The following is a 20007-nucleotide window of genomic DNA, read 5'->3' as shown; positions in this document are numbered from 1 at the left end:
CTTGTCCAACTATCATGCTCAGCCTTCATTTGGGTTTCAGTAATTCCTCTTGGTTACATTACCCTTGTTCATGCCCTACAAGGCGTCCTACACCCTCCTCACCACCAACTTGGATCACTTGTTGTTCCCTTGTCCCTGGGATTGTTAACACCACTTCCTTTCCCTCCACCTCCCTCTCTCCCATGTCCCCTCAGAACTGTCAGTTCTGTTGTTTTCTCCTCCAGATTGCTCATCCAGTCTATCTTTTTCAGACAGACCTTGACGTTCTTACTATACATTTTCTAACAATAAAAACACCAACCCTACCCCATCCCCCACAACCAAAAACCCAAACAAAAAAATCAGTGTTTCACTGTGTACTGTCGAGCAGGCAGCCTGAAGGTCCTCTTCCTCTCTCAGAGAAGGGTACCTAGTCACCTCGGGTGGGTTCACTTTATACTAACGATATACTCTCTTGGAGGAAATGTAAAACAATAACTCGGGAGTTGTCAGTTTTATCATCTGAGCTATTGGGCCAAGCTTCAAGACACTTAATCCCTGGAGGAAAGGCAGAGCCAGGAGACAGCGACAAAGAACTTACTAATGTATACAGTCATTGTATTATAACTGGCTACTTCAGAAACATTTTATTTGACTTTGACTTTCTTAAAGCAAAATTAGCTATTAAACATTTGGGACAAACTTGGGAAACAACCTGTCAATCTTATGTTGAAAAAAAAAAAAAAGGCTCTGTAAATTTATCATATTGGCGGTGGTGGTGGGGCAATGGGGGACGGGGAATAAAATTCCCACAGCAGAAGCCTTCTGTTATCAGAGGCAAGTGGAAAATTACTGCTTATTATATAGTATTACACAGTTTACAGAAACGGCAAGTGCTCATTACAAACTGAACATCACACTTATCTTATCACCAGAGAGGGCAGCTGGCGCACCACCACAGAAGTCCAGCAAAACACTTTCCTTTTGCTAAGCCTCCCTTATCATTCACACAGGTGATTGTTTTGAAAACAAAGGGTAATGAAGAAAGGACAGTTGAGGGTGCAGGCTGCAATCCCACCACCTCCAAGACAATCTCCGGAGAGCAAGGCATGCTGAAGGGAGAAGGAGTGATCTTTATTTATCCTCCAAGGCCAGTAACACCCCTTCGTCTGTAAAGTATGTGATTACAGATTTAGCAAGCTGCTTGCTCCAGGAAGTGCTTTCCCTACTGATTCACTCAAGAGTCGATCTGGGCTAGTTTATGTGGCAGACTACACAAATACACAAACTCCTGGGTGGTACATGCGGTTTCATGCTCAATACTAGCAATGAGGTAGGTGGTTCAAATCCACCCAGAAGTGCCTCAGAAGTTAGGCCCAGTGAATACTTCCAAAAGGTCACCACCACTGAAAAAACCCTATGGAACAGTTCTGTTTGGTACACATAGGGTCATCATGAGTCAGTACTGACTCACTGGCAACTACCACCACCACCACCAGCGACAGAATCCACAAATGTTACAATTTCTGTTTGGATGAGACCCCTCAGTTAACAAGTTTCCTCTAAGCCAACTGGGAAAGTTCAACTGGTAAGTAGCTGAAAGTAGAAAAGTGCCTAAATAGTGCCTGACTTAAGAGCATTGCTCAAAATACATCTGCTCAACTAATGAATGAACAGATGAAACAGGTTTGAGTTAGCATGAGTTCATGTCCCACAAATTGAGGGTCCCTGGCAGGGCAATGATTCAATATTGGTTGAATGGCAATCTTAATTAAAGAAGTGACAAAAGAGAAAATAATGCCTGAGAATATCAATTATTTCATCCTCTAAATATAAATGGCTCCGAAGACTGTGCCCTGTGTTCCCTTCTCATCTCCTCAGAAATTTATAAAGTTAATTAATATTAATGTAAGAATACCACATTAATGTAATATGAAGTCATAAATTTAAAAATCTCCCCAGGAATAAAAAATAGAATGCACTTATAATTGTAGATGCATAGTACATGCTATGTCTTACTAGAAGCACATTACTATATGAGGGGGTTTCAAAAAGTTTATGGAAAATATCCATTATCTTTTAATTCCATTTTTCTATGGACATCTGTATAATGTTCTCTAAGTAGTCACCATGCAGCCAGTGAGAGCACATGAACGATGCCTCCTTGTCCTCACAGGACAACAGAATCCCATCTTGGTGCCACATGGACCCTTCAGTCAACCTATTTAAAGCACCTTCAAATAGGTAGAGACTCTGATAGGAGGGGTTCAATGCTGGTTTGAGAACCTGAACTGTTGTATCATATCCTCTTGTTAGTGCGATCTCAACAGCAGATGAACACTGGTTGGAATTTTTATTCTAAATAGGAAAAATTACTTTTGACAAACCAGAAATATGAAACATGCTACCATGAGCCCTTCCTTCCTTCCTCTATCCCTAACAGAGCCTAGAGAAAAGATGATCAATCTCAAAATTCCATCAGTGAGAGTTTCTCTTAAGCTTATGTAAACTCACTGACAGGGAGTCGATTCTGACTCATAGTGACCCCACAGGACAGGGTAGAACTGCCCCTGTGGGTCTCTGAGACTGTCACTCTTTAAGGAAGTAGACAAAAAACCAAAATCGCTGCTATCGAGTCAATACTGACTCATAGGGACCACCCCCTGTGGTTTTCCAAGACTGTAATTGTTTATGGGAGTAGACAGCCCCGTCTTGCTCCATTGAAGTAGTTGGTTGGTTTTGAACCATCAACCTTGTGGTTAGCAGCCCAATGTGTAATTACTATGCTATCAGAGCTCCTTTAAGTTTATGTATCTACCGTCATTTCAAACAGGGACACTTCACTGATTCTCTATGAAAAAAGAACAATATAAACAAGTTGCTCTTATCTAACAGCAGCAGAACCAACAGGTGCTGTCCTTCTTTGCCCGAGGGTCACTCACCCTCACATATGAACATATTTGTAGGCTCTGAGAACTAGAGATGAAAGAGCAAGGGGCATTATTATCAGGCCTTCTTCATCAGGGGAACACCATAGCTCTCTGGGACCAAGCTAATGTGCAACTCTACCTAGAGGCAGAGGACCAACAAGATAATCCCTCACCAACATTTTCAGGTCAAGGTTACTAAGCCACATAACTAGGTGTTAGGACATTTAGGTTTTCTTACATGGGCTTGGTACAGTTGCATAAACTTGATGAAGAGGTGAAAAGCATATGGGCAGAAAGCACTCACTAACTCCTGCTTTGGAAGCTGGAAAACATATGTAATTTCATGTAATTGCCATTCTGAAACCACCCTTTGAAACTCTGTGAGACTAACACTGACTATAAGAAGCAAATGCTCTAAAATTGATTGTGGTAGTGACTGCACAACCCTTACTACGATTGAACTATCGGTTATCTGATATGTGAATTATATGCCACTAAAACCATTAAAAAACTTGGTAAGGAATATTTCTTACTGTTATTCCGTACATAATTTACAACTGGGGTGAAATTCACTTACATCCCATTGCAGATGATTGAGAAAAGAAAATGTCAACTGTGGGGGAAAAAATTGGCTTCAGAGGGGTTAAACCCATGCTTACAGATCCTCTTTTGATGAACGGAAGTAGTCTAATAAAGGACCTTATGAATAGCATAATGATTTTTTTGTTTTTAAATAGGCAGAAGGAAGGAAAAAGGAAGAAAAACAGAAGTTAATATGCTCTACAACTTAGATAATGAATCCCTAGGTAATCACAATTTGACCACTGGTACAGAGGCTATACTCTAAAAACCAATTCTTAAAATATGAATTATGATACTGTTAAAAGGCTGGATGCTTTAATTTTCTGTGGAGAAAGCAAGAGTGCTAGCAAGGCATGAACGCATATGAAAATTGAAATGGATATCTTTGTAACCTATCGTCTTCATAGTATCTCTGGAAGGTTGGTCCTGGACCTTTATGTGAGCCTTTAACCTCAAGTTCACAGCCTCCTCTCGTTGGGAAATCAGTTCTCACAGATTCAGGCCAGTATTAGGTGGCCAGGCTCAAAATGCATCTTTTCAGAAAAGCTTCCCTCCTTGCCACCTTCTGATGTCATATTTGTACAGCTCTTATATGTCTGCTTGGCATAGTAGTTATGTGGCAAGCCACAAGGTCAGCAGTTCAAAACCACAAGCAGGTACTCAGGAGAAGGACAAGGCTTCCTGCTTCCTTAAACAGTTAGTCTTTGAGACCCACAGGGGCAGTTCTACTCTGTCCTACAGGGTGGCTGTGAGTTAGAATCCACTTGATGGCAATGAGTTTGGTGTTTTGGATCATAGGCCATGCAATATTCTAGGAAAGGGGGACTTAAAATCCAGAGACCTGGGTTTCAACCTGGACCATGATGCTAGGTAAGAACTTGGGGGCAGTACCTTCCTGCCTCAAATTCAAATCTGTAAAATGAGTTGCTTAGACAACAAGGGTACTTCTTATTATAAAATTTTATGATTTTAAGATCCCCTTTGTATTTTATACTCTTGGGGCTTGATGGGTTCCCTAAGTGTTCATAAGTTGTTTATAAAGCTCACATTCCTTCAGAGGTAAAATAGCTTCCTGGTCTCCTCCTACCAGGGTCACTTGAAAAAATATGAAAGACTATATCAAAGCTGGTTGGGAGAGCTATTAATCAGAGACACCTCTAAGAAAACATAGCCAGTATTTCCAACAGGGTCTGTCCCAGTGGAAAATATCTGCAGCAGTGTTGCATCATTCCACCTTACTTACTCAATCTACTGTACGCTGAGCAAATAATCCGAGAAGCCGAACTATATGAAGAAATCAAGGGATCAGGACTTGGGGAGGACTCATTAACAACCTGCAATTCAGATGACCCAGGCTGACTTGCCAAAAATGAAGGTGGCTTCAAAAACTTAGTGATGAAGGTCAATGAGTACAGTCTTCAGAATGATTATACCCGAATATGAAGAAAAATGGAAGTTGTCAATGATTTCACTTCAATCAACAAATAATGTCCATGAAGCAGCAATAAAGAAATTAAGTGATGTATTAGATTGGATAATCTGCTGCAAACGACCTCTTCAAAGTTAAAAAAAAAAAAAAAGGTGTCATTTTGATGGCTAAGGTGTGCCAGATTCAAGTCATGAGGTTTTCAATCACCTCATAAGCATGTGAAAGATGGATAACGAGGAAAGACAACATAAGATTGATACATCTGCACTATGGTATGGTGAAGAAGAATGAACAAATTAGTCTTAGAAGAAATACAACTGGAATGTTCCACAGAAGCAAAGATGGTAAGACTCTGGCTCCCTTACTTTGAACATGCTATCACGAGAGCCCAACCCCTAGTCTGATCACTACGCGGACTGCCACAATCGCACCGACCAGGGAACCAGACACATCCACAATCATGAAGAGGGCAGGACGAGGCACCATGTTGCTCTGTAGACCCATAGTCACCATCAGCGGTAGTCACCGGGATAGAACGAACAACAACATACTCTGGTGCACAATGCAAAGTCAAGAGCTTTTAGCAGATCATAAGGAAGAGTGCCTTAAGCTCTAAAAATCGATTTTATGCCCAAGCTGGGGTCTTGAATTTATAAGAACAGTTCTTTCCTTTTTTTTTTTTTTAACCTAGAAAGAAAACATGAGTCCCTTAGCACCCTGTGATAGAGCTGAGTCAGCAAACATCATCAGTAACAAGACAGCACCTTCTCAACAGAGACCAGAGATGGGCTGTTGCTTCAGGCTATAATTTGGTAAATGGAGGCAGTTCGATTTGGGAAACATATGATCAAAACTACAATGTTTTTTCTTCCTGTTTCCTCCTCCACTGAACAACAGATAGGCTATACTTCCGTTTTTGCTGTTTTGCAGATGTTCATGCTAACCATCCTTTCATTTTTTATTGGACTTGGGGGCAGGTTTACTGAGATCAGCTTTCCAATCAACAACTCATACCCATTTATTTCAGCTCACTAATTGCAATCTGCATGGTGTAACATCATCACTTACCCCACTTCCTCCCTGTGCTTCCTGTTTCTGTTTCTCCTTCTTTCCCAATCCTTCGGAGCTTTGTCCTTGGGTAAATGCTGCCATTTGATCTCAAAGGTTGGTTATTGTAAGAGGTTCTTATCTCACTAGTGCTATTGTCTATTGTCTGGCTGTAAATTGAGCCCTGAGGGTGAGTTCACTTCCAGACCATTCATTTTTAAAAATGGATTTCTATGACATTTGATATCCTGGAATCTCTATGTACAGTTTATCTATATCAGGGCTACTCAACCAACGAATAGAAGTTCCCTGAGGGGCAGATTCGATGTCTGCACAGCTTTACTGGCAATGGGCATCTCAGAGAAGTGGTTACTCACAGCCTGGCAGTGGTAAGAGATACCCACTGAGCCCCTCTGCGGCCAGCACTGTAGCTGGAGCTCCCGCAACCATCCCAAGACCACAGAGGGATTCCGAGCTCCTGGATCCCAGAGCTAGAGCTGAGCTGCTAGGCAGACTGCCCTGCTGGGGCAGTAAGTACATGAAATGCCTTGGCTAGTTTCTCTCCAGACGTTAAGGGCATTCTTATTCTGTTTTATTTTGTTTTTGTTTTTAATTTGAAAATCCAAAGAAGCAATTGAAACATTTTAACCTGAAGTGAAAGGGGCACAGCTGGCAAACACTTTTTAAAGCACTTGGCCCCTCTGTAAAGAAAAACCTGTTAAGAGTAGCTAAAAATAACGGTAATGGACTTCCAGCCAGTAGCCATCCTCGAGTGAAAAACTGCTACTGGGGGATCCAAGTCATTAACTTGAGGGGCAAGGGTAGATGTGGAGACCAGGGAAAACTCAACTCTGGCAATGACTAAATTAAAACCCATGCAATAAGGCTTTAAATGAATAAAGGTTGACAGATCAATAATGGATTACTAAAGGCGGAGTTGGGAAGACGCCGTCTAGTCTACGAGGACTACATCATCAGGCAGCAATTCCTGTTCTCTTATAAACTCTTCCTTGCGCCCTGCAGCACCATCCATGTTGGCATGGGAAGACCTCCTACTTGACCCCAGTGCTGACAAGAGAGCCGGAGAGTAGCACAACAAATACAACCAGCACCTGTGTGTGCCTGGAGCCAGAAGATAGCATTTGCCCACACACTCACTCAGATGACAAGTGCATCGTGCTAGACTACCATGGCTAAAAGAGTGAGCAAAAGGCACAACATTCCTATCTCCAGGAACTCCCATTCTAACAGCAATTTAATAGCCAGGTAAAGGTACAGGCCATAAGAAAGTGCAATATGGGCTATGAATGAAAGAAAAGGAGTAACAAAGGGATCTGAAAACGAGCACACACAAAACAAGGGGTCAGACTGAGAAAGTGCCTTTGAGCTGAGAACTAGAGGGCGACAGGGGCGGGCCAGAGAAAGAATGGGGGTGCAGCCTCCACGCAGAGCCTACAACATGCATAGAGGCTCTCTGGCAAAAAGAAACACGGTGCAGGGTGGGAAGGGAGGGAAGGTAGGATGATCGAACATGGAAACCATAGGAGAGGGGTGCTAGATGAGCCTAGCACGGCAGGTGAGGCCAACTGTTGGAAGAACTTTACCCCCAGAGCAATGGGAAGACTATGGAAGGTTCTAGGAAAGAATGTATGAGCTGAGTTTGAAAAGTAACATTAGCTACAGTAAATAAAGTCACATTGAAGAAGGCTACAGAGAGGATGTGAGAGACCAGTTAGGAGAGAAGTATGGCAATTGAACTAGTGAGGTCTTGATTGATTTTTGTCATTTGGAGTATTACATTAATATGCAAGTTATGTCCATAAAAGAAAAATCTTTCTGACCATGGACATTTTAAGTGTGCTCATGCAGCTCACTGAGCAAGTTTTATTGAGGTTTGCTCCATTTTTCTTTTCTTTTATAACAGGCATGGGAAAAACCATTAACGGCACAAAATAACGTGGCTGCTGGGTGAAGCAAGGAGGCGGAAGCTCTCAACTCCTCTCTTGCTCATTCGCCACCCAAAGGGAACTCATTTCCTCCCCGCTCCTCTACCTGTCCAATATCCTAGGTGGTTCCACAGGACCTTCTGATTATTCTGTTCACAACTCAGTGCACATAGTTAGCATCCAAATGTACTTTCCACATGGCTTCCAAGGTAAGAATACATTTGTTTCATAAAAACTTTCTGTGCTACACAAGATATACCCCCTCTAAATGTGCAGGTATGACTGATCACCAATTGATGTTTTCTATTCTAGAATTTCCATGTACTCATGAGACAGTTTGATTAACAGGTGTCTACAGTCTTGCCTTCTACAGCCTCTGATGAATCATTAACACAACCACCCTCTTGCTTAGACTTGACCTTTATGTGTGTTTTCTGAATTCTATTTTTTTTTTTGCCATTCCTCTTAGAGGTCGTTTCTTTATTGTTCAGTTCTAAAACTCTGGACAAACGTAACCCCAATGTTTGCCCTTTAAAAAAAGAAGGAAAGGAAAGAACATGACTGCTTGTTCATTACTGTCAAATGCTGTGTTTAAAAAAATGGAGTTAAGTATGAAAAGAGAAAAATAAAATCTCCATAGAGGATGTTTCAAGTGACAATTACACCACCACAACCCATTAATTGGCTCACACTCTCAGTGGAGCAAGCGCACGCTCCCAACCTCTCAGAGACGCAGAATCTGAGGAGAGCAGCACAGGCTTGCTATCACAGCTGACAAGCAAAAATAGTAATCTTTCCATCCCAGGATCTATGGGGCCCTCTAGAACCGCAATCCCACCCTGGAAACGTAAACCTGCCACTTCTTTACAGAGGCAAAAAAAAATTCCTCCTTTAAAACCTACTTTCTTTCTATTGCTTCATATTAGTGACCCTAAGCTCCCTCCACACAGCCCCCAAACCATCAACCTCCTATAACCCACTGAGGTTTGAATTTTGCTAAGTGTCAGGCTCAGAAACAACACTGGCAGAGAGAAAGCCTTTTCAATCTCACAATGGCAAAGAAGATGCAGAAAATGGCAGGCAAAGTAAATTGTCCAGGTCTAAATGTCCCATTTTTCAATCTTGCTAGACTTTGCAAAAATTTATGGGAGCTGTAACTCTCCACCTTTAATTTATCCGATTGTCCTAAGCTACTTCAGCACTTAAAGAAAGAACACAACTTCCTGTTCTAAGGTTCCTGGTAAATAAATAGCACTAGTTACAGAAGCAGACCCCAGAACAGAATACTGCCCTTACCCAGGAAATCAATGACAATGGATTTAGAAGGGAGGAGCACTTCTCAGATACGCATATGGTCAGGCTGGCAAAGAGACTGTCAGAAGTACATCTCAGGGAAGGCACCGAGGAAGACCATTCTACAGTTAGGATGCTATCAAAATGCCCGTCCAAAGTGGTGCTCCAAGCTCTTGGGGAAGTCTTGGGGAAAGGCATGAAAAGGAAGTGCTCTAGGAGAATGAGGCTTTCAAAGATGCAAGGGGAGAAGCCATAAGGAAAATAGAGGAAATACCTTTTTTGGGAAATCAAGGTTCTGAAAAGCTATTGGAATACTGCAATGTATAGCACTTATTTATTTGATTTATACTGGCAGTGATTAACCATGCCACTCTGCCTGCAAATGTTACTCAAATAACAAGGACAAACACCTATAAATCATGCAGGGGCGGCCTCAAGGAGAAATCTTTTTTAAAATAAAGTTTTCTTTTAGATTTTAAAAAAGAATGCTTATAAATAGGTCAGAAATGTAGAAATTTAGAAAATATAGTAATTTTCATAATCCCACTATATAAAAAACAATCATTATCAATATTTTGACATACTTCCTTCTAGTTTTTTCCTTCCATAATTTTTTCATTCATAATACTTCTATACAATTGTGTACCTTGCTTTTTTCTTAAGTTATTAAGAATTATTTATAATGCAATTTTTGCAGTATAATTTATAACAAACATTTAGATTAGAAAAAAATTATTAATAAAATAATCTAGAAAATAAATAGGCAGTTATGAAATTTGTTTGAAAATTAGAAACTAAAAAACAATTCTAGATTAATACCATAGAGTGGCCATAACTAGAAAAATCAAATTTGTAAGTAGTTTTATGATTTTGCTTTTCTACACCATTTCTTATATCTCATCATTTATATTTGCTAAAATGTTAGCCAAGGGCAAAGTCTTGGGCAGATGATGACTAAAATCACTAATATCTTGGTAGACATGATTGCTATTTAACGGTATCATGGTAAAGTGAATAAATGGTTAAAAATTGGACAGGAATAGATTATGGCCTAGAAAGCTAAAGAACATGATAGAAGCACAGTCAGACTAAACGACTCAAGGAGTCACTGGGGTTATCAAGTATAAGACGGTATAACATTTACCTCTCCATTCCTAGAAACCAGTGGCCATTGACATGATATCAAATAAATGCAAAATGGAACTGAGTTATAACAAGTATTACAAACTAGAGGAAAAGATGTTAGCAAATCAAAGATTTTGGTGAATATCTGGAAAATAGTACTCCAATAAAATATTAGTCATTTATAAACTGGAGAGAGTGTGTTTCATAGTGAAGCAAACTACATGGGTACATGAAACATGCTCCAGCCATTTTGAAATTTAAGACCACTGACTATGAAGATCCTAAAGGGTTTTATAGAAAAGGAAAAATTAGGGGTTTGGGGGAGGAGATGAGCTAAGCAGGGTGCAGGGTAGCAACGATGAAGCATGTAACTTTCCTCTAATTCTTTAATGATTCCTCCCCCGCAGTATCATGATCCCAATTCTGCCTGGCAAATCTGGCTAGACCAGAGGATGTACATTGGTACAGATAGCAACTTGAAACACAGGGAATCCAGGATAGATGACTTCTTCAGGACCAGCGTGAGAGGGGCAAGGCTGGAGGGTGAAGGGAATGCGGGGTAGAAGTGGGGAGCCAATTACAAGAATCTAAGTATAGCCTCCTCCCTGGGGAATGGACAGCAGAGAAGGGGGTGGAGGGAGACATCGGACAGTGTAACTTATGACAAAAGTAATAATTTATGAATTATGAAGGGTTCAGGAAGGAAGGGGAAAGGGGGAGGGAGGGGGAAAACGAGCAAACGATATTGAGGGCTAAAGTAGAGGGCAAATGTTTTGAGATTGATGAGGGCAACAGGTGTATATATGTGCCTGACTCAATGGATGTATGTATGGAAGAATTGTATGAGCCCTCAATAAAATAATTTAAAAAATAAAATAACAACAACAACAACAAAAATGATTACATTAAGTGATCTTTGGTGTTCGTGTCTCTATAATTCTACATATCAATTTCTTATACCTCCTATAACTTGTATAGTGCAACCCTCTAATAAATATTTCTAACTGAAAAAAAAGAAACAAAAAATTAATAAACAGAACAAGAATCAGATTGATAACAGATTGTTATCAACAACACTAAATACTAGCTGTCAAAAATCTAAGTTTTCAAAATTCTAAAGGAGCTGAATTAGTTATCCAGTCAAATTGTGACCCAGATACGCAAGAATTCTGAAAATCTGCTTTCTATATATCTTTCTGGGAAAAAAAATTACCTAGAGATTTACGTATTCTATGCACTGCCCTCCAGGAGTCGTATAAACAAAATATTCAAAACCAAAAGACTGAGCATGTTATATTTAGCTTCCGAGTCACCTAGGACAGAACACTAGTAACACAGCACACCATTAGGATGTTGTTGTTTCTGTTAGGTGATGTCAGATTGGTTCCTACTCATAGCATCCTTACACAGAAGGGAATGAAACAATGCCGTCCTGCACCATCCTCTTAATTGTTTGAACCCATTGTTTCAGCCACTCTGTCAATCCTCTCATTAAGGGCTTTCATCTTTTTCACTCTCTCCACTTTATCAAGCAAGTTGTCCTTCTCCAAGGAACAGGGGGCAAGTCTAACATCTATGAGATGGATCTCACCATCCTTGCCTCAAAGGAATATTCTGGCTGTACCTCTTCCAAGACAGATCTGTTATTCTCTGGTAGTCCATGGTACTTTCAATATTCTTCTCCAACACCATAATTCACATGCAAAAATTTTTCTTTGCTCTTCCTTATTTAATATCCAACTTTCACATGCACATAAGGCAAATGAAAATACCATCGCTTGGGTTAGGTGCACTTTAGTCCTCAAAGTTACATCTTGCTTTTGAATACTTTAAAGCAGTCTTGTGCAACAGATTTACCAATGCAATGCATACTTGGATCTCTTGCCTGCTGCTTCCACGATCATTGACTGTGGATCCAATCAAAGTGAAATCCTTCACAACTTCAATCTTTTTTCCATTTATCTTGGTTTGTTACCTTTTGGTCCCGTTGTGAGGATTTTGCTTTTCTTTATATCGAGTTGTACCCCATACCAAAAGCTGCAATCTTTGATCTTCATCAGCAAATGCTTCAAGTAGCAAGCAAAGTTGTGTCATCTGCATACCACAGATTGTAATAAGCCTTTCTCCAATCCTACTGCCACACTCTAATTCATTTAAGCCAGCTTCTCTGATTGTTGGCTCGGCATACAGATTGAATAAGTATGGTGAGAGTATACAACCTTGTCACATACCTTTCCCTATTTTAAACTACGAAGTATTCTCTTGTTCTGTTCACAGAACTACCTCTTGATCCATGTACAGGTTTCAAATAAGCACAATTAAGTGTTCTGGATTTCCCATTCTTTTCCAGGCTATCCCTAAGCAAACATTTTTCTGGTATTCTCCGCTTTGTCAAGATTCATCTGATGTCAGTAATGATACTCCTTGTTCCACATTCTCTTCTAAATCTGGCCTGATTCTCTGGCAACTTTCTGTCAATATACTGCTGCAACCTTATTGGATGATCTTCAGTATAATTTTACTTAGATGTGATATCAATGATATATATTATTCTTTAATTTGAACAATCTGTTGGGTCACTTTTTGGGGGGGTGGGCACAAATATGGATCTCTTCCAGTCAGTTAGATAAGTAGCTGTCTTCCAACCTTTTTGGCATAGATGATAATTTGGTGCTTCCAGTGCTTCATTAACCTGTTGAAACATTTCAGTTGGTTTTCATCAGTTCCTGGAGGCCTGTTTTTGCCTGATGCTTTCAGTGCACCTGTCAGTATCATTGATCCTTGCTCATATGATACCTTTTTCTGTCTTCTTTTAATGCTTCTTGCATCATTCAATAGAACCTTTCAAAATTGTAACTTGAAGCTTGAAATTTTTATTTAGTTCTTTTAATTTAAGATATGATGAGCATATTCTTCCTTTTTAAATTTTCTTACTCTAGGTCTTTGCATATTCCATATCAATATTTTCCTTTGTCTTCTTAAGTTGCCTTTGCAATTTTCTGTTCAGATCTTTGACTTCATCATTTTCTCCATTTGCCTTAGCTACTCTGTAAGAGCAAGTTTCAGAGTCTCTTCTGAATCCACTTAGTTTTCCTTCTTTCCTGTCTTTTTAATAATCTTGTGCTTTCTTCGTGTATGATGTTGTTAATATCATCCTGAAGCTCACTACGTCTACTGTTATCCATATTTAATGAAGCAAATCTGTTCTAGTGATGTACTTGAAATTCAAGTGGGATATAGTCAAGGTCATATTTTCATTCTCATGGACTTGTTTTTCCTTTTCTTCAGGTTCAACTTGAACTTACACAAGAGCAATTACTGGTCTGTTCCACAGTCAATCCCTGGCCTGGTGTTAGCTGCTGATATTGAGCTTCTCCATCATCTCTTCCCACAGATGAAGTCAATCTGAATTCTGTGTATTCCACCTGGAGAAGTCCATGTATGTAATCATCATTTGTGTTATTGAAAAAAGGTATTTTTGATGAAGTTGTTGGTCTGCAAAATTGTTTCAGGTAATCTCCAGCTTTGTTTCTATTCCCAAGGTTGTATTTTTAACTACTCTTCCTTCCTCTTCGTTTCTAACTTTCGCAATCCAATCACCAATAAGTATCACTGCATCTTGATTGCATGTTTAATCCATTTCTGACTGAAGTCATTGGTAGAATTCTCCAATTTCTGCATCACTAGTGTCCATGGTTGTTGTATAAATTTGAATAATAGTTGTATTGGTTGGATTTTCTTGTATGTCCTATCACAGACAGTATTGATCTTGAAATGTCCTTTTTGAAGATGAATGCAAAGCCATTCTTCTTGATTGTGCCACTCATGGTAAACTGTAGATTCTCTGATTCAAAATGGTAAATACCAGGCTGTTTTGGCTTACTACAACTTAGAATACTGATCTTTAGGCATTCTATTTCATTTTGAACAACTTCCAATTTTCCTAGATACTTACTTCATATATTTCAAGTTCCAACTATTCAATAATGCTTGCAGCTGTTTCTTCTCACTTTGAGTCATGCTTCATCGGCAAATGAAGGTCCCAAAGGCATTACTCCCACAGGTCTTACTCCACCTGTGTGTCATTGTGTTAGTCTGGGCAGACTACAGAAACAAATCCATAGACACTCATATGTATATAAGAAAGAGGTTTATATACAAGAGCAATAGAATATTCAGAAAACAGCCCAGCCCAGTCCAGTCCATACCCATAAGTCCGATATTAGCCCATATGTCCAATACCAATCTATAAAGTCCTCTTTAAACTCACAAAGTACATGCAATGATGCCAAATGCAGGAAGATCACAGGCCAGTGGGTAGAAAGTCTTTGGATCCAGTGGCACTGTAAGCATCTCAGTGCTGGAAGGGGTCTATACTTGGCTTCTCCAGTTCCCAAGGCACTAGCATAGTTCCATGGGTCTTGTCAGTAGAGCGTCTCCAAGGGAGTGAGCAGAGAGAGAAAAGTATCTCCCACCTCCAAGGAGGAAATACAGGAGTTCCCAGAATTCTCAGGGGGAAGGCCATGCCCACACAGAAGCCTCATTGGCTTGACAGACTAGACTCCACCCCTTCATTCTTAGTCCTCTCCAGTCCCAAATTGACACCAGATTATGTAACTATCAGTATTACTGACTCTACTTTGAGAAGACAGCCCTTCCTCAGTCATATTTTGAGAGTCTTCCGACCTGAAGGGCTCATCTTCTGTCACTATCTCTGATAATATTCTGCTTGCATTCATTAAGTCCAGTAACTGACAATGTTTCCATGCTATTTGTAAAATTTTCAGTGGCTAATTCCTCTGAAATGGATGGTGTATTCCTTCTACATAGTCTGTTCTTCTTGTGGAAGCTCTGCTGAAACATGTTCACTTTGGGTGATCCTGATGGTATTTGAAATACCAGTGACATCACTTTTAGCATCGCAGTGACACACAAGCCACCAAAGTAGGACAAACTGACAGAAAAAAGTGGTAGACATTCCAAATTGAAACTAATATTTCACGCCACAACTCCAAAAGTCTAATTTCCAAAGTCTTCAAAAGGGTCATGCCCAGTTACAAAAGTGATTGCATTTAAGAAGTCTAAAGCTATGATTTCCTACCAGGTATTCGCCAGTTATGGTATTGATAGTCCTCTCAGGCCAGACGCAATTTTAACAATCAGGAATAAGTTTTATCAGAAGTGATATTGCCTAACAAGACAGCTAACACCCCCTTTGATCAGGTCCAGGGAATCCATCTAGAAAGGTAACTGAGCCCAGGCCAATTTCTCATGCTAAGGAAAGAGAACTGAACCTTTGATCCCTATTCCAAAAAGAGAAAAATAAATCCAAGAGACAGTAGAACCAATCTAAACAGGAAAGAAAAAGAAATTTTAGAATCACAGCTAGAGAGTAGGCCTAGGTAGCAGTCTATCCAACTAATCAAGAAACAAACAGTAGACTTTGGAAATTTCCATAACAGGAAAAAGTGGTGATTAGAAACTCTAGGGAAATAATAATCTGACTAATACAAAGCAATTTAATTGGTGGGATGATGTGGATTATGTGTATGAAAATCCCATCTGTTTGATCTGAAGACAGTACAATTTTACAAACGGGACATAAGTTTAGTGATGTAGAATACCTAGACTAACATTCCTCTCACTTTACATCCAACAAGGAGTAGGTCTGTTACCAATCAACATGATGAGGAGTCAAGAAATACTGTCACAAAATAATATAAATTTAAGTACAACGTGTAATTTTAAAAGATAAATAGTACCATAAATAAAAAGAAAAACTAACAAAAGCTGGGGAGTGGTTAAATGAGCTAATTTTGTTTAGAGCAAGGATACATTAATAAACTGAGTCTCAAAAAAACTGCTTACAGCTGAGAAATTATTTTAAAAATCTGAAAAATAAGCGGTTACGGTCAACTTTTGTGATGGAACAGAAGATGGGGAAGCAACATTTTACTTCTCACTGTTTATACTCTTCTAAATAGTTTAAATCAATTTCCATCTGCATTTTATAATGAAAAAAACTGATGTTAGCATCATACTGTAATGACACAGATTTAGGGTTCAACAATTTAAAAGACAACAGAGAAAAACAATCAACGGTTACAAAGAGAGGTTTTTGGAGGAAACACTGTGTGGTAGGACTTGGGCTGCTAATCTCAAGGTCCACAGTTCAAACCCACCAGCTGCTTCCTAGGAGAAGGATGAGTGGCTGTCTGTCTGCTCTTCTACAGATTTAAAGTCACAGAAACCCTATTTTGGGTTGTTATCCGTTGGAATCAATCCAATGGCAGTGGGTTTGGTTTGGTTTGGTTTGGGGTTTAAAGGCTACAGGAATAATTTATAATAATAACAATAAAGAGGCAATAAAAAAATAATCAATACAAAAACAAGGCTACCTACTTTAGAAAACAGAAAATGGCCCTTTACGATGAAGGCGAAGTCGCTTCCACTGTAGGTGTCAGATAGAGATGACTTGGCGGGAGACTGTAGAATCTCTCTCCTTAGAGACATTTCCAAGGCCAATAAAAATCTGTCCTCTGATTTCTGGGTTACCCAGAAAGACAATCAAGAGGCAGGGCTGTGATCTTTAAAGATCCTATCTCATTTCACTTAGAATATGATACACACACTTTATTTCAATAAAGTATAAGCTACAGTTCTTGAAGTTAACAGATACTTCTTTTGAGGTCTGTCCTCGGGTATAGTAAGATACAAAGGAATGGCTTTGTTCTTTAATTAACTGCACATCTTCTATTACATTTCTTCAGACCTAGCTAAAGATGGATGCACAATAGATTCAGGGTATGCTTATACACATCAAGTCATAGCCTTTGGTCCCACTGAGTCTCAAAAGGTTAACAAGCATTTGCCTTCTCGTTATGACTCGTGTTTGTTCTTCTAAGACATTATTTAATTATTAATTTGTAGAACACTTGCCGCTGTAGCATCTAAGTGCTAAAATACAAAGCTAAAAACACATAAATTATTTACATTTACTAAGCAATGGAAACAAAGATAAAAGGGGACAGGAAGGCAGAAGATGTTAATGACTTAATGCAGAATTACTGGGAGAGGCTCTAGTCTAATAAGTGAATGGGTTTTTGAATCAAGAAAAAAACTATTTAAATAGGCAATTATTATTACTTGTATTCACCAAACTCCAAACCCATTTCCATCGAGTCAACCCTAAAGGACAGGGTAAAACTGCCCCTGTGAGTTTCTGAGGATGAGTGGCTGTCTACTCTTCTACAGATTCAAAGTCAAAGAAACCCTATTTTGAGTTGTTATCAGTTGGAATCAATCCAATGGCAGTGGGTTGTTTGTTTTTAAGGCAAAGGGGAAAAAAAGCTGCTGACGTTGAAGTTAGCAGCGAATGTGCAATCTATTGTGCTATCAGGGCTCCATATTAGACGCCAACATGTACTAGGTCTCGTTACAAAGCCACATAGTATAACACCTCCAACAGAGGCTGGTAAAAGAAAGAGCCGGGCATCAGTGCACTCTCCTGAGGTGAATAAACCGGTTTACATATATGAGGAGACGGAGAGATGAGGGTGGTTAAGAAGAGATTCTGTAGCGGGAGTGACTTTTTAAGAAGAAGAGGGTCTATGAGCTAGTACTCAATATGAAGTCACACTGAAGACCAATGGTGATTGTTCCTGGGCTTCGACAGACTTCCTGTTATATAAAAAGTGTTCCAAGAACTTGAAAATGTTAGCCTCTCCATTACTATTACCCCCTTTTGTCACTGGCTTGGTGTGGCCCTCGTTAGTAAGGCTTTGGTTGATGACACAATGTGGCACCATGGAAGGAGCCCTGCATTAAAGCGTGGCTCCGTCCCTGGGACAAGACAGCCTCTCTGAGCTTCATGTTCTCGTTTATAAAATGAAGATGATCTACATCAGATGTTTTTACTGAGCACAAAGTGAGGTAAACTACGTGAAAGTGCAGCCAAGCTTCTTGCTGTCAGGAGGTGCTGAGTCCTCTCCCATGCGTTGTAACCCTAGGTACCACAGATCGACACTGCTGGTTGCTGAATAATTGTGAGTTTGCTGTCATACTGTGGGAGAGATGGCACAAAAGTTAGGCGCCACTAGGGATTGACTGCCTAACCCAAAGCCTGGTTAGGTTTCTCCATCCTGCTCGCACCGAAGTGTGGCAATGAGATTTGTTCTCTGCAGTGGAATGTGAGTTAAAGAGATGTGCACCAAACCTAGGCTGAGGCTTGTCAGAAGCAGGCATGCACATCTTTCCTATGTTCTGTCTGCTAGATGCAGATGATGATAAAGAGGCCCTAGGCTATGGCAGAACTACATAAAAGATGCCTGGGTTTCTTAATCACTTGTGGAGAGGGCAGAAAGCCCCCAAAATCCAGGGACACCCTTAGTGGACTGAGAAATAAATTACTGTGCTAAGCCACTGAACTTTGGGCCTTGGTACAGCAGTAATCCATGTTTCCCAAAATGGGTGATATTGCCCCAAGAGGGGCACTGGAAAGATCCAGAGGGGGCTGCAAAAGCAGATATCTACACTTTATTCTGGATCGGGAGGGGGAGGGGCTATAGTACAAATGCCAGGGGGACACTGAGTAATTTTCTCTGAAAAGGGGGAGGGGGGTAGGCCAAATAAATTTGGGAGCCTATGTCCTAATAGAAACATTCTATTATAATTGCCATACCGTAATAGTAGCAAGAGGCTCACACTGCATTAAATAATCCATCCTGAGTGCCACTATGAAAACATGGACCTTTGCTACAATCTTGCTTCCCGAAGAATCTGGCTCTGGCCGAAGGCAATAAACTCTCTGCACATAGGGCCTCCACAGAAACCTCCCTCTTAGCTTGCCCTACAACCACGGGAGTCCAGTTAACACTGAGATCAGATGAGTATTCAAAACTACCTCAGAGAATGATGTGGACGTGGGGAGTAGAACAGGGTCCCAGAATAAATACTGACGTGTGTATCAACAAACTTTTCTAAGAAGGTTAAAAAAAAACAGGAGAAAAAGGTGAGTGGTGGGGGTTGGGTGGAGAGTGAGAAGGGAGAGACTTATACAAGTAAAATTTCTATTCCTGCTTAGGTCTATATAAGCATATCATTTCTAAAACTGAGTCAAATTCAAACCAGGAGATAGAGAAAACTTGTTTAACTACATAAAGTAAATTCTAATCTAACTACTTAACAGTCAAAACAGAAGTAAAAAATTATAGGAATATGTTTTCAACTTCTAAATTAGAATTCAGAGATTCTTTGAACATGCACTAGAGCAGTGGTTCTCAACCTTCCTCATGCCGCGACCCTTTCATACAGCTCCTCATGTTATGGTGACCCCCCCCACCACCATAAAATTATAGTTGTTGCTACTTCATAGCTGTAATTTTGCTACTGTTATGAATTGTGTGACCCCTGTGAAAGGGTTGTTTGACCCCAGAAGGGGTCGTGACCCACAGGCTGAGAACCCCTGAGCTAGAGGGTACAAGCTCTGATGACTCACTGCCGGTGAGTCTATTCAATCTCACACCTCACCTGGTCACTTCCTTCTTCTGTGACCTAAGCCCTCTCGGATTCCTTAGCTCCCCCCCTGTACATTGAGGATAATGATCTACGAATTTCATAGGACTGTTTTTATACTGAGGAGAATTAATAAAAGTATAGCCTTTTGAACTAGGCCTGG

General features: G+C 40.1%; 1 protein-coding gene across 2 annotated transcripts in view; it reads right to left on the bottom strand.

The window, feature by feature from the left end:
* BTBD9 (BTB domain containing 9) overlaps positions 1-20007 on the bottom strand; it is a 462890-nt gene that overhangs the window by 74469 nt on the left and 368414 nt on the right. The gene's annotated exons all lie outside the window — the stretch shown is intronic.

The sequence above is a fragment of the Echinops telfairi genome, unplaced genomic scaffold, assembly GCF_000313985.2.
Source record: "Echinops telfairi isolate 266 unplaced genomic scaffold, ASM31398v2 ScPeMD7_3533;HRSCAF=4204_1, whole genome shotgun sequence".
Classification (NCBI taxonomy): Eukaryota; Metazoa; Chordata; class Mammalia; order Afrosoricida; family Tenrecidae; genus Echinops; species Echinops telfairi.
The sequence above is the reverse complement of the archived record's forward strand: the minus strand, read 5'-3'. Positions and strand labels throughout refer to the sequence as shown.